The sequence below is a fragment of the Brassica napus genome, chromosome C5 (genome assembly GCF_020379485.1).
Source record: "Brassica napus cultivar Da-Ae chromosome C5, Da-Ae, whole genome shotgun sequence".
Classification (NCBI taxonomy): Eukaryota; Viridiplantae; Streptophyta; class Magnoliopsida; order Brassicales; family Brassicaceae; genus Brassica; species Brassica napus.
In genome coordinates, this window is record NC_063448.1 from 15,470,614 (window position 1) to 15,485,046 (window position 14,433).

At 26.8% G+C, this 14,433-nt stretch overlaps 1 long non-coding RNA gene across 1 annotated transcript; it reads right to left on the reverse strand.

Moving 5' to 3' along the window:
- Window positions 1-1,475: 1,475 nt before the first annotated feature.
- Window positions 1,476-4,915, reverse strand: LOC111206441. The gene is made up of 4 exons (XR_002658709.2): window positions 4,340-4,915; window positions 4,120-4,211; window positions 3,870-3,938; window positions 1,476-2,402 (listed from the first exon to the last, which is right to left on the reverse strand). It is a non-coding gene; the product is annotated as an uncharacterized LOC111206441 (long non-coding RNA).
- Between the last annotated feature and the right edge of the window lie 9,518 nt (window positions 4,916-14,433).

Genomic DNA, 14,433 nt, shown 5'->3' on the forward strand with positions numbered 1-14,433 from the left:
AAGAAAAGTAAGTATTTGTTTGCGTTTAAACGATAATTGAGAAATTAAATGGTTTATTTGAGAATTTTGTCTTTTTACTTGAATTTAAAAGTCATAGATTGTTTTGGAAAATTTTCCCTTATAACAAAAATAGTGAATTGGGTAAAAATCCTCAAAATAAGTTACTAATTAAGTAATTATCCATAAGACAAATTGTGTGGGGTTTAATATTCAACTTGGAGAATTTCAATTACAAAACAGTCCTTTTGGCTTATTGGAAATGTTTTTAAGAGCATCTGTATTGGCAAAACTCTTAAAGTGGTTCTTAAGTGGGGCATAATGACTTTTTAACTATTATCATTAAGTTAAGAAACATTGTTAAGATACACTTAATTATAGTGGTTTATTGGTTGTTTCTTAATTAAGGTTCTTAACAATAAAAAATATTAAATTTAAATTTAAACATAATTTTTTTTTAAAGAAAAAATTTATTTATTAAATAAAGCAAAGTTAAACATAACAATTTAAATATAGATTTTAAAATAAAAACATTAAAACAAAAATTACTAAAATAAACGATAATAATTTGAAAGCGGCATCCAAGTTCAGTTGTTATCTTGATCACGTCCAAATTTACGCCATAAATGTTGAACCAGATCACTTTTCGGTTGTTGATGCGCTTGTCTATCACGAATTCTTGTTCGAACACCCATCTGATTGGCGATATTTGTAGGGATATCTGTAGAAAAGGTGAGATCAACAAGTGAACTTCCACTGCCTTCTCCTTGTTCGAAATCCGAAACATCGTATTGAGTGTATTCACCTCGTTTGTTTTCTGCTATCATATTATGGAGTATGATACATGCTCTCATAATCTTCCAAATACTTTATCCCAAGAAAGTGCTGAATTTTTAACAATGGAAAATCGAGCTTGTAAGACTCCGAAAGCACGCTCGACATCTTTTCGGGCAGCTTCTTGACGTTGAGCAAATAAAACTGCTTTTGACCCTTGTGGAATTGGAATAGATTGGATAAAAGTTTCTCATTTCGGATAAATACCATCGGTGAGATAGTAAGCCAAATCATACTCTCTTCCGTTGACCGAGAAATTCACTTGCGTAGCTTGACCATATATTATATCATCAAAAACATGTGAGCGATCAAGAACATTGATATCATTTAAGGTACCTGGAGGTCCAAAAAATGCATGACATATCCAGAGATCATATGAAGCAACCGCCTCTAAAACGATTGTGGGTTTTCCCGAACCACGAGAATATTTCCATTTCCAAGCGGTGGGACAATTCTTCCACTCCCAATGCATACAATTGATGCTTCCTATCATCCCAGGAAATCTCTGAAGCTCTCCAATATGAAGTAGACGTTGAAGATCTTTCAGTGTTGGTCTTCTTAGATATTCATCGCCGAAAAAATTTATTATTGCTTCCACAAAATTTTCCACACATAATCGAGTAGTGGTTGCACCGAGCCGGAGGTATTCGTCGACCGCATCAAGCGCAGAACCATATGCCAACACACGAATAGCTGCTGTACACTTTTGAAGTTGAGAGAGACCAAATCTTCCGGAAACGTCTTGCTTTTGATGAAAGAATGGAACTTCATTGGAGAGGCGATCAACAATACGCATGAACAATGGCTTGTTCATTATAAATCGTCGTCGAAATGGATTTTGAGGATATGTTGGAGTGTCACTGAAATAATCATTCCATAATCGAAGATGGCATTCTTCACGGTTTCTTTCAATAAATTCTCGTCTTTTTCTTGTTTTGTTTTGCCCTTTTTGATGACCATACATATTGCACAAATTCTCAAATGCTTGATCGAAACGTTGATCAAAATATTGATCGAAAGCTTCATCAAACGAATCCTCGTTATCCTCGTAAGCTTCTTGATGACCATAAGTGTCTTCAGACGAAGATGCCATGAGATGATTACAAGATAGAAAAAGGTTTGAGTGATGGTTTGAGCTTTGGTTACAAGATAGAAAAATGTTTGATTTTTTTTTTAAACGAGAATGGAGAGAATGATGAGAAGAGATAGAATTTTTGGTTTGATTCAAGATGCCATGAGATGATAATCTTGGTTTGATTTTTTTTTAAACGAGAATGGAGAGAATTGTGACAATACAAACCAATTTATAAGCAAGTCCTTGTTCTTTACAAACTCTCGTGATCTCTGTTCGATTGACAAGAAGACAATATACTTTACATCAACAACATGTAAACAACACTCTCGTGACCTCTGTTCGATTGACAAACCCGTGACAACCGTGAAAACAAAACAACAACATTAACCCCTGACCACTACCTTTTACAGCCGTGACCTCTGTCTTTTACAGCCGTGAACTCTGTCAACAACAAACCCGTGACCTCTGTCTTCTTTGCTCCAAAGATCTACGCAGCCTGCAAGATGAAGAAGAACATTAAGAGTACATAAACCTCAACAAAATATGAAACTTCAAGAAACATTTTACCATAAACAAGCACATTTAAAAGAGAACAGAAACTTAAACATTTAACAGGAAACATTTTATCATAAACATGAACCACATAAAACATTACAAGAAACATTTAAAAGAGAACATAACATGGAAATTCAAGAGAACAGAAAAAAGTAACTTAAACTAAGACAACAACAACTCATTAATCAGCTTCTTCTTGAGCTCTTCTTCATACTCAACGAGAGGTTCTTTCTTGGCAATGCGACTGTCCAGTAGTCTCATCTTAGACAAGCGTTCCTTCTGGGCGAGATCCTGTTGTCTTATAGACCACATTGTCTCAAACTCCTTCATCGCTTTCTCCTCAGCCACTGGCTTCTTACCACGGGCCTTTGACGCTTTTACACCGGGTGGACGCTTCAGTTGGTTGAGAGCTTGAAGAATCTCCACCGTCTTCACACTTTTTTTTTTAGAACTTCCTTCATTTTTAGCAGACACTGCCTCACACCACTTCTGGTCGTTCCTCAGCTCTTTCCAAGCATATTCGAGGAAGAATTTCTTGTTATGGTTCGTGTAGAACATTTGATGTGCTAGTTTGAGCACATCATTCTCATTTTGACCGCTGGTCTTCTCCCTGCTTGCAGCTTCGTAGGCTCCACAGAATTTGCACACAAGATCATTGATCTTGTGCCAACGTTGCTAACGTTGCTTGCAATGCAGGACCTCTCTCTGGCACTCACCATCTTGACGACTTGCCGCAAAATAAGCTGCTACTCTTGACCAGAAAGTGCTTGATTTTTGCTCATTGCTAACCATAACATCTTTGCTTGTGTTAAGCCACGAGCTAATGAGGACAATATCATCCGCAGGCGTCCACTTCCGCCGTTCTCTACGCTGTGTACCAGTCTCTCCACCATCTTCGGTTCCAACAGCTTGTGATGAAGCTTGTGAGACACTATCTTCATAGTTACCAAACGAAATGCTTTGTTGGCTATTAAGTAAGTCAACAAATTTTGAGGTGTGGGAAGATGGATAAGAATCCATTTCGGAAGCAAGCTCAAAGAAGAGAGAAAGAAAATAACAGAGATGAGGAAGTGGAAAGGGAAGAACACGGTGAGAAATGTATTCAAGACAGAGGAGAAGGACAGACTTTATTAGATGAGAAAGTGGGAAGGGAAGCTTCAACGTATTGAAGAGAAGCTTCAACGCATTGAAGAGAAGAACGATAAGACATTTATTCACAATTTCATCAATGTAATCCATTCATTTCTATCTAACCATAAAAAGTATTTATTACCTATGCCAACCATAATCTCATTTCTATCTAACCACTTAAACATCAATTCATTAGCTAACCAAACACTGACCCACGAGTTAATTCATTTCAAACTAATACTTTATCCAATTGCGCAGAGTAAAGAGAGTGATTTACATGTATGAACGATGGTAGTCATCTTCGTTTTTGTCTCACCAACTCGATCAAGCATCTTGATCAAACAACCTCAAGACAAAAAAAAAACAGAAACAAATCAAAACCATTACAAAGATTTATATGTAATCCTCTGCAACATAAATCACAATCACATTCCAAACAATAATTAAAATCACATTCACATTCGCAATCCACTTCATCAGAGCAAAGAGAAACATTTATACAACTAGAAAGATCAAAGCTAAAGTACCTTTGCGATTTGCGGTTTTGTCTGCCAAAGAGACAGGTTTTGTGCCCACTTCACGCCTCTAGCTCAATCCTGGATCATGCGTCTTGATCCATCTGTGAAGCGACACAAACACATAAAACAAATGAAAGGAAATTTAGAAACGATTTACCTTTCGATTCCGTTGAGAAAACAAACAAGAATCAAAACATGCATAGTTGAAAGAATCAAAGAGCCGCTTTACCTTTCGATTCCCTTCAGAAACAATCGCCGTTTCAGAGAGCCACCAGGAGAGAGAGATAGCCACCGATTGAGAATTCACCGTCTTCCTTCCTCGACGAAGCCACCAAGAGGGAGAGGAATCGCCGTTTCGTCGAGAGCACCGAGAGAGAGCAATCGCCGTTTCCTTCGTCGAGGAAAGCACCGAGAGAGAGAAATCGCCGTTGTCCATCATCGACGAGAGAAAACCATGTAGACATCGACGAGCTCCACCCAGAGGGGGAAACAATCGCCATTTTCGTCGCCTTTGCGGAGCAACCGAGAAGATAAAGAGAAGAGAGAAAGAAACGAGAACGACTTCATCATTCCTCTGTCCAATACAGTTGTGACACGTCGCCCTAAGGAACGTGTCTTCAAACACTTAATTAGGAGACGTGCCTTCGCTTTACTCCGTGTTTTCCTCTTTTTTTTGATTATAAGGCACGAGGTTAAGAGTTGCCTATAAACGTGCTCTACGAATAGGCATTACGTAGGTTAAAAAGTGAAAAGGATGTAGAAAGAATAATATGGGGAATTAGTAATGATTACCTAGTGTTTGTTCTCCCTCCTCCCCCCCCCCCAAATACGTGAAAGTTGCTAGATAAGAAAATGAGAAACTTAGTAATTCTGACACAAGGAGCTGCATGGTAAAAAAGGAAAAGCACAGCAAAAGATTTTGAGTCTAAAAGATTGTATAGGGAGAGAGGCAAAAAATTTGTGATATTTTATAGATTGTTCAACATTTACAGGCTATTAAAATTTTTGCAATGTAACGTTAAATTTGGATATGTTAACATAATCTGGTTTGATATTATGTTCTACAGATTGTTCAACATTAATAACACTATTATATGTGATTTATTATTTGTTACGTGTTATGTATATAAATGTCTAATATATAACGGATAAATAAATTGTTACACATTTTTATATATGTTAGCTATATAACAGTGAATCTCATAAAGTAATCTAAAATATCAATGAAAATTAAAATAAAATTTAGTTTAATATGTAAGTTAGCAGGTTACTAAAGAACCTTAAATATTAAAAGATAATGTAAATGTATGATAAAATTGTTATATGCTATAAACTATGGTAGCAGTCTAAAAAGGAACATTCAAAGTTATACTTAAAATTATACATGGCTAAAGTCTATATTGTATCAAATTAAATTTTTGGATACTTTCAATATTATATTTAACGCGTAAAAAATATTATTAACAAGTTATACAACTACAAAAATATATAAATTCTAAGCATCACCTAGTTTTTAAGATTTTCAAGCTTTTACGTGTATATGTATCTATAAAATCTAAAATTTTAATCAATATTCAAAATGTTTCCTCAGCTCATTTGGCAAGTGACGTGTTTGGATATCAATGGACCCGAGTTGAAACGCGCTTCCTTGAAGTTTTTGTTTTTCTCAAGGAGGGGTAAACATGTAATTTTGGTATCGTCTCCTTTTCTATAACCTGCGTTTACTGAAGTTCAATGGCTGCTTCCACCTTTTTTCCCAGATTTTTCACTCGTTTCTTCGCCTATTTAATCATTTTAGTTTAAAATTTATAGATCTAAGTTGGATTAGAAAAGATAGGTTGAGGGGTTACACCACCGCTGGTAGCCATTACAATCTTAACGATCGCAGATCTCATGAAAAAAATTGATTGAGGAAATGACTCTAGTAATTAAGTATGAAATAAAAGGAGATACATATAATTGAATATATTATAGGAATAAGGAAAAGTATACGAAGATTTTAGAAGCTTTGTTTAGGAGAAAAAAATCATAAAAAAAATAATAATTCAATTTGTCTAACATCATAGCTTTTGTGGAAACTTGGTTTATCAGAAAAAGAAATTTAAAAACAGATTTGAGTTAGAGGCAAACTGTAGCTTAGCATCAAGATAACATAGGAGTATTATGGTCACAATTTTTTTGACAAAAATTATATAAAACCTAAATGTGTATATACCTAATTATGCTATAATGTTAGTGTGTAGAGTGACCACATTACTAAATTTGTTTAATCAATAAATATTTGTATTTATTCATGTTTAGATGAAAGTGAAATATTTAATAGCTCGTTTGTGAATTATGGTTAGTTTTGGCGTAAATTTGTAAGTTCATGTGTTGTCTAACAATTGACAATAGAGTACTGAAATAAAATTCCTTATATCTATTATTTGGAAAACATTTTTAAAAATATATTATTTTGTTCATTTCCAATACTCATCACCATATATTGATTTTAATTATATTGTTTTAGATTAGTACTTTTAATTTATAAAAAATAATATGATAGTCCATTGAAAAAAAAATAAAAATATAAATTGATATTAGATGTCCAAGCCATAAATTTTTAGTTTAGTAAAATTTGTGTTTGGTTTATTTTATAACAAAACTTTGGTCGGAAAAACATAAAAACAGTATCGGTAAAAGTTTACTGTTTTTATGTTTTTCCGACCTATGTTGGTATCGGTGAATCTGACGTAGTGATGCATCAACAATGCATAAAGTTTTTGTTTAAATGCAGATTAAATGAAGTTTTTGTGATGCAGATTAATCTGCATTTTATTTACTATTCAAATTTTAATTGCAGTCCATTAATATTACGATAAGATTGCACTAATCTGCATGCAGTTCAATAATAGTCATTAAAACGTTGATCTGCAAGAGAAATAAGAAATGAAGTAAAAACATGCTGAAGAGCAATAGAAGTTGAGTTCTTCTATATATAAACCATTTAATTAATATATATTTTTTCTTTTATTTAATATCTTCTTAAAATATGTTCATAGAAATTTATATATATTTACTTATATATACAGATTTTTATTCCCGCCAAGTTTAAAAGTGATGTTTTAGATTTTATTTTTTATTTGAAAATTAATGTTTTGGAATTCTTACATATACATGATCTGCATTTTGTTTAGTCTTAGGGTAGACAGATTTTTCTTGGGTTTTCGTGCTGTTGGAACTGATATTTTTATAACTTAGATTTTAGTTAGTCTGAGCTATGTATTTGGTTTGTGTCCTGCAGTTCAACTTTGTTCATCATGGCTTCACTGGATAAAATTGACAAAGACAATCAAAGAAAAAGAAAATATATCTACATTATGAAAAGTATTGTCGTGTCATCGTAAAATACAATGGAGATCCATCTGATAGTATGAGAACATGGACGTCAACTTATTTATCTTATTTAGTTCAGAAATTTTTTTTTTACCTTATACTCAAAATAAAATCATCGTGATATTTCTATATCATTAAGGATGATTATTTCCACTATTTACAACATGCAAAATTTTAGTTTTCTCATTATATTTCGCCTGTCAAATTTATTTTACGATGTAATTGGTTTCAAACCAATTTCAATAAAATAAAATGTTAAAATTAAAAATTAGAATTAATTAATAATAAACTAGGTAGTGATCCGCGCCCAACGCGGAGTGAACAACTTAGAAAGATTTATGTTACATAGTTTTAATTTTGTTTAATTTTTTTAGTTTTGTTGATTTTTCAGTCAAGAAGTTTAATTAAATATTCATAAAACCAGAAAATATATTCACAGTTTTTTTTGATAAAAAATTGATAAAAATAATAATATTAAAGGTCTTTTATATTCGTATATACATTATAGAGACTAACAAATATCAAATGTCTTGGACTTTACTTAATGGCCCATCGGCATATGATTGGCTCGTGCATCCACAATGTAGTTACTGAAACTCGCCAAATTAAAAACGGAAATAAAATCTGAGTTTTATACTATAAAGTAGACTAAATTAGTGGTTAAGCATATATTGAGTTGCCATATAAAACTATAAAATTAATTCTTATTTACCAAATTTAGCAATATTTTCGATGTCATTAACATTCCTAATTTTATATGATATTACTTCTTGGAAACTATGGTCGTATACTCCAAATTTATATACATATTTTTTTAAAAAACTTCTCCAATATTCTAACTAAATCGTATAAATGACATTTAGTTTATAATTTAATAATATCATTTAGTTCCGGGGACTGAAAATGTTTGGTACTTAAGGGATGCATTCCGAGCCATGCCTTCATGATGGAAATAGAGCTGATCACAGCCCATGTAGAATTAAGACTTTGATTACGTTAACAGCGAACCACGTAACAACATATATATCTTACTTTGATATTTTTAAATAGAAAAAATCAGAAAACTATTTCTTTCAAAATAAAATGAAAATAGAATAAGTTAAAAAATTATTTATAAATTAAACATAAGATTCTAACTAACCAAAAAGAACAATTTTTTTAAAAAAATCAAGTTTTTATAAAACAAAACCATATATTCATGTATGTAAAATTAAAATTAATACAAAACTAAAAAAATAGAAAGTAAAAAATGTAAAAATTATCTTAAAAGTTAGATTGATATTTATATTAAATTATTGAAAATTCAATATTAAAGATTTAAACAAGAAAAAACAAAATTATGTCTTTTTAGGAGGATATAATTTAAAACTATCAAAAACATGCCAAATTAGAATCATAGTTTAATATGTTTATAAATCTTTAATTTCTATAAAAAAATATATTAAATAAACTTAAAATATCAATTAAGATAAAAACAAAAAGAAAAAAAACTAACTTGATATATAAGCTAAGTCTCTCAAAAATAAACATAAAAATATTGAAAAAATTATATCATAAATTTTGTCAAGTCATACAAATAGCATATACATCAAAATAAAATAGTTAGTTAAAATAATCTTAGTTATATAGGTATCGGCTTAAAAATAGTATAAGTTTATACTCAGTTACACAAATTTTTTCTTTTTTCTGCTGAGCCAATTGTGATTACAATAAGTATACAAAGTTTTATTATAGATAAATGATGATAAAAGTATTTTAATTGTGTAAGAAACATATTGTTAACTAGCCCATTTATCTATATATTTTCAAACTGCCATTTATCAATCAAATGAATTATTATAATTATTTACTCATCAACGGTCAAAATTATAATAACACTACTATTATCTTTTGGAACAACATTTTTTAGAAAATTATAATACAACTTCATTAATCTATTCAAATAAATTTTTTTTTTTTGAAATAAACCTAAAGATATTTTTAATCTACAGTTTTTTTTTGGATAAGGTCATTAAAAAAACAAAGTACAAGGTGATTATTCATAAGTATTTATTGTAATTCATCAGTAAAAGTTATAGGATCCATACATATGAAACTTTATTAAAGTAATTAGCAAAACATATACAATTAAAAATAATTTCAAACGAGTTTATCAAAGAAATATATTTGAATAATTAATAAAATATAGGAAAACATAATAAAATCTAAAGAGGTTCACCAAATAAATTAGTTGAAATTTATAATATTATTTACAAATAATATTGACATTAAAGTATAGTCTCAGCGACAAGAAAAATAATAAATATGGGATATATTCATTATATATTTGTCAGTGAAAATTATATTATCTAAGAAATACTAATCAATAAATTAGAAATAATGATTTTGTGACAAACCTCTAAAAATTAGAAAAATACATGTGAACTAATAAAACATCATAGCCCAGAGATTAATTTATACTCTAACTAGATCAAGTAGAAGATATATCTAATATTTTATATTTTATATATTTTAATAAATAAAACATTAATTAATGTTTGTTTAAAATTCTATATATTTATTTCCTCTTTTCTTATATCTAAAAAAATATTTAATATTGTTTAAATATCATCAAAATTGTTATTATGATCAAAACCTAAACCTAAATATTATATTATTAGATATGAATTTTAAATAATTAAATAAGAGTATTTCAAATATATATATATACAATATGTATATAATAATCGTAATTTCATTGTAATATTTGGTAAATACAATGAAAAAAATCGACATTGTGCATATGGATTAATCCTTTATTGCATTCAAAAAATGATAGATACAAAATTATAATAAAATTATTTATAACAGTATAGTATTAGTTAATACACATTAAACAATCCATTTTCTTAAAACTATGATTAATATAAGCACTTTTATAAATACACATATACAAGACAAAATATACCTAAATATTAATTATTTAATAGGTATAATTTTATAAAATTTTAAATAGGAAAAATTAAATGAAAATTTTGCTTTTACATCATTTTGGTACCACTATTCATATTTCCTTTTATTAGAGGGGCATTTTTACAGATACATAAAGTATGATGTTTCATTAAAGAGTCGAAAGACCCATCAACCCTTATTTTTTAATATATATATATACAAATAATTATTTAAATAAAAAGATATTTTATAGTTTTAGAATTATACGTTTTTAAATTCAAACCTTCTTATAAAAATGTTTCAAAATTGTTTTCTCGATTTTTTTTGAATATTTATTTTGAAATTCGAAAATTATTTTGTTAACTATTTTAAAAAAATATATTTTAAATTTTAAGTATTTTTTTTTTTAAATCTTAAACCCCACTCTCCAAAAGTCCACCGTTCAAATCTAAACCTTAAGTCTATATTAGTTAACCCTAGGGATATAAGTGTTACTTCTTTAAAACTAAATGTAAATGTGATTAAGGTAAATATGAAAATTGTATTAAAAATGTGGTAGTTTAAACAATTCCTCAAAATAATAAAGTATATTTTGTATAGGATTTCACATAAAATGTAAATAAAACATATATATGTTATTTTGAAATTATTATGAAATTAAACTTATTATTAAAATAAACTCGCGCGTATCGCGAGTTGAAAATCTAGTTTATACTATATAAAAGTTGAGGCTATAAGCCATTGAGGGCGTCTACGTAAGATTTAAAACCTCCAGTCGTATTTTGACATATCAGATCTTTAATTTGCTATTTTTTAATATGTCAGAATTTCCAAAACTATTTATTTCATAAAAAATAGAAATCAATTTAAATAGGGTAAACTTACAAAATTCAAAAAAATTATATATAATTTAACTTAATATATAATATATTTTCTAAATTTACATAAAATATCTTACAAATATAATAATTAACTTAAAAATGCAAGATATTTTAAAAATAAGAACTATATAAATTTAAGACACGTCATTTTTAAAGTTTAGGCTATATGCTATTGAAAATATTCAATAATATGATTTAAAACACATAGGATTTAAAACAAATAATCATAAAATGACAAATCATTATTTTATTTTAATATTTTCAAAAATGTCAATATTTTCAAAAATTTGTTTATTTCGTAATAACATAGAAATCAATATAAATAAGGAAACCTAACAAAAATAAAAAGATTATATATAAGTTAACAGAATATATAATAAATTTTTTTTTAAAAAAAATGCAAAGCTTTCAAACAATTATAACTATAAAAATTCAAAACAAGTAATATTAATTGTTATTAATAAATTAACAAAATTTATAACCAATATCAAACAAGGTAAGTTAACAAAAATAAAATATTAATAATAAATTAACTTAATATAGAAAATATATTTTGAATTTTAACATAAAAATAAAATACAATATAATATAATAATTAATTTAAAATGCAAGAATTTCAAAAAATTATAAGTAAATTAATTTAACTCATGATTTTCAAAGTTTAGGCTATATGCTAATCAAAATCTATGTTATATAAAAATTAAGTCAATAAGCCATTGGGTGCGTTCACATAGGATTTTAAACAGCCAGATATATTAGGCTATATGATAATGAAAATATTCACTTATAACATGTATTATGTATAAGTTGAAGGTATAAATAATTGAAAATGTTCACATAATATTTTTAAAAAACCAAAAATATGCTAAATATCATTTATTTACTATATAAAAGTTGAGACTATAAGTATTTAAGAGTATAAACATAGGATTATAAAAGACCAATCAAAATATGAAAAATCATAATCTATACTATATAAAAGTTGAGGCTATAAGCCGTTGAAGGCGTCCACGTAGGATTTAAAACATCCAGTCGTGTTATGACACATCATTATATAAGTTTATTGTTTTTAAAAAAATGTTAATATTTCCAAAAAAATATTTTCAAAAAACTAAATTAATATTCTATATATAACTTAAACTAAAAAAATAAATATTAACATCTGGCAACTTACTTTAATAAATGGTAAATATTATAGTAAAATAGAAAATCAAAAGTAAAATAGTAATAGTAACAAAAAAAATACTTCATCTTATATATAATAAATCTAAAATACATTTTATACAAAAATAAAATAGAAATTAATGTTAAAATATTTAAAGTAGCAAAAACAGATTATCTTTTTATTTTTAAAATGTAAATATCTCCTAAAATAAAATAAAACGAAATCAATATTGTATATATATATAATCTAAACAAATAAAATAAATATTAACAATTAAAAATTTACTTGAAAATGGTATCTATTATAGTAAAATGGAAAATGAAAAGCAGAATAGTAATCTTAACAAAAAGTTAATTTTCTTATAATATGTTGACGCTATAAGCAATGGATGGTGTACACATAGGATTTAAAACTACCAAATTAATATTGTATATATATATAATCTAAACTAATAAAATAAATATTAACATTGAAAAATTTACTTTAAAATGGTATCTATTATAGTAAAATGGAATATGAAAAGCAGAATAGTAATGTTAACAAAGAATATGATTTAAACGATCAATCGAAGTATAACAAATCATTATTTAAGTTTACTATTTTTCAAAATGTTAATATTACCAAAAAATGTTTGTTTCAAGCTAAAATATAAATCAATATCAAATAAGAAAAATTTACAAAAAAATATTAATACTATATTAAGTTAACAAAATTTTTAATATTTTTCGAAAATTAAAAAATAAATAAAAAAAAGAATAATTAATTTAAAAATACAAGACTTTCAAACAAGTATAACTATATAAATCTAAATTTAAATTCATAACTTTCAAAGTTTAGGTTATATACTACTGAAAATATTCAAAATAACATATACTATATATAAGTTGATATTATAAATCATTGAGAATGTTCACATATTATTTTAAAGCACCAAAATATACCAAATCGTTTTTAATTTGGTATTTCTAAAAATGTTAATATTACAAAAAATTTTATTTCAAAATAAATATAAATAATTATAAAATAAGTTAAACTTACAAAATTAAAAACATCATGTACAAATCTACACAATATAAAATAATGTTTAGAAAATTAACATAAAAATAACAAACAAATATAATAGTTAATTAAAACTGCAATACTTTCAAACAATTATAACTATATAAATCTAAAACACATGTTTTACAAAATTTAGGTTATATACTGCTGAAAATATTCAACAAAAACATGTACTATATTTAATTTGAGGCAATAAATAATTGAGAATATCCACATATTATTTTAAAGCACAAAAAATTATGTCAAATTACCATTTTAATTATTATTTTAAAAAATTCAAGATTTTCAAAAAATGTTTATTTCTAAATAAAAAGGAAACTACTATTCAATTTATTGAAAAAAAAATTATTAAAAGAACCAATTTGATATATAAAGTAAACCTTTGAAAGATCAACATAAAATTAACTAACAAAAAAAATCTTAACGAATACAAGAATTTCAAATAATAAAAACAATATGAATCTAAAGCACTTTTCATTACATATGAATCTAACAAAATATGATTTCAAAATGGAAGCTATTTCTTTCAAAAAAATATCAATAATAAATTTAGTAAAAAAATTGCCAAATAACTAAAAGAATCAGTTATTATAAAAAATAAATGTTTGGAAGATCAACATAAAATTAAGTAACAAAAATAATCTTAAAAATATAAGGATTTCAAATAATAAAAACAATGTAAATCTAAATCACTTTTTCATTACATATGAATCTAAATAACATATGATTTCAAAATTGAGGATATGTTTATTTAAGTGTTCACATAGAATTTAAAAATATCATTATAATAATATAAAAATCAGCATTTTAATTTGATAAAGTAAATAAAAAGATTATTTTATTAAAAATAATTAACTTGATATATAAAATAAGTATATATATTTGAAATTAAACAAAACATTAACAAAAATA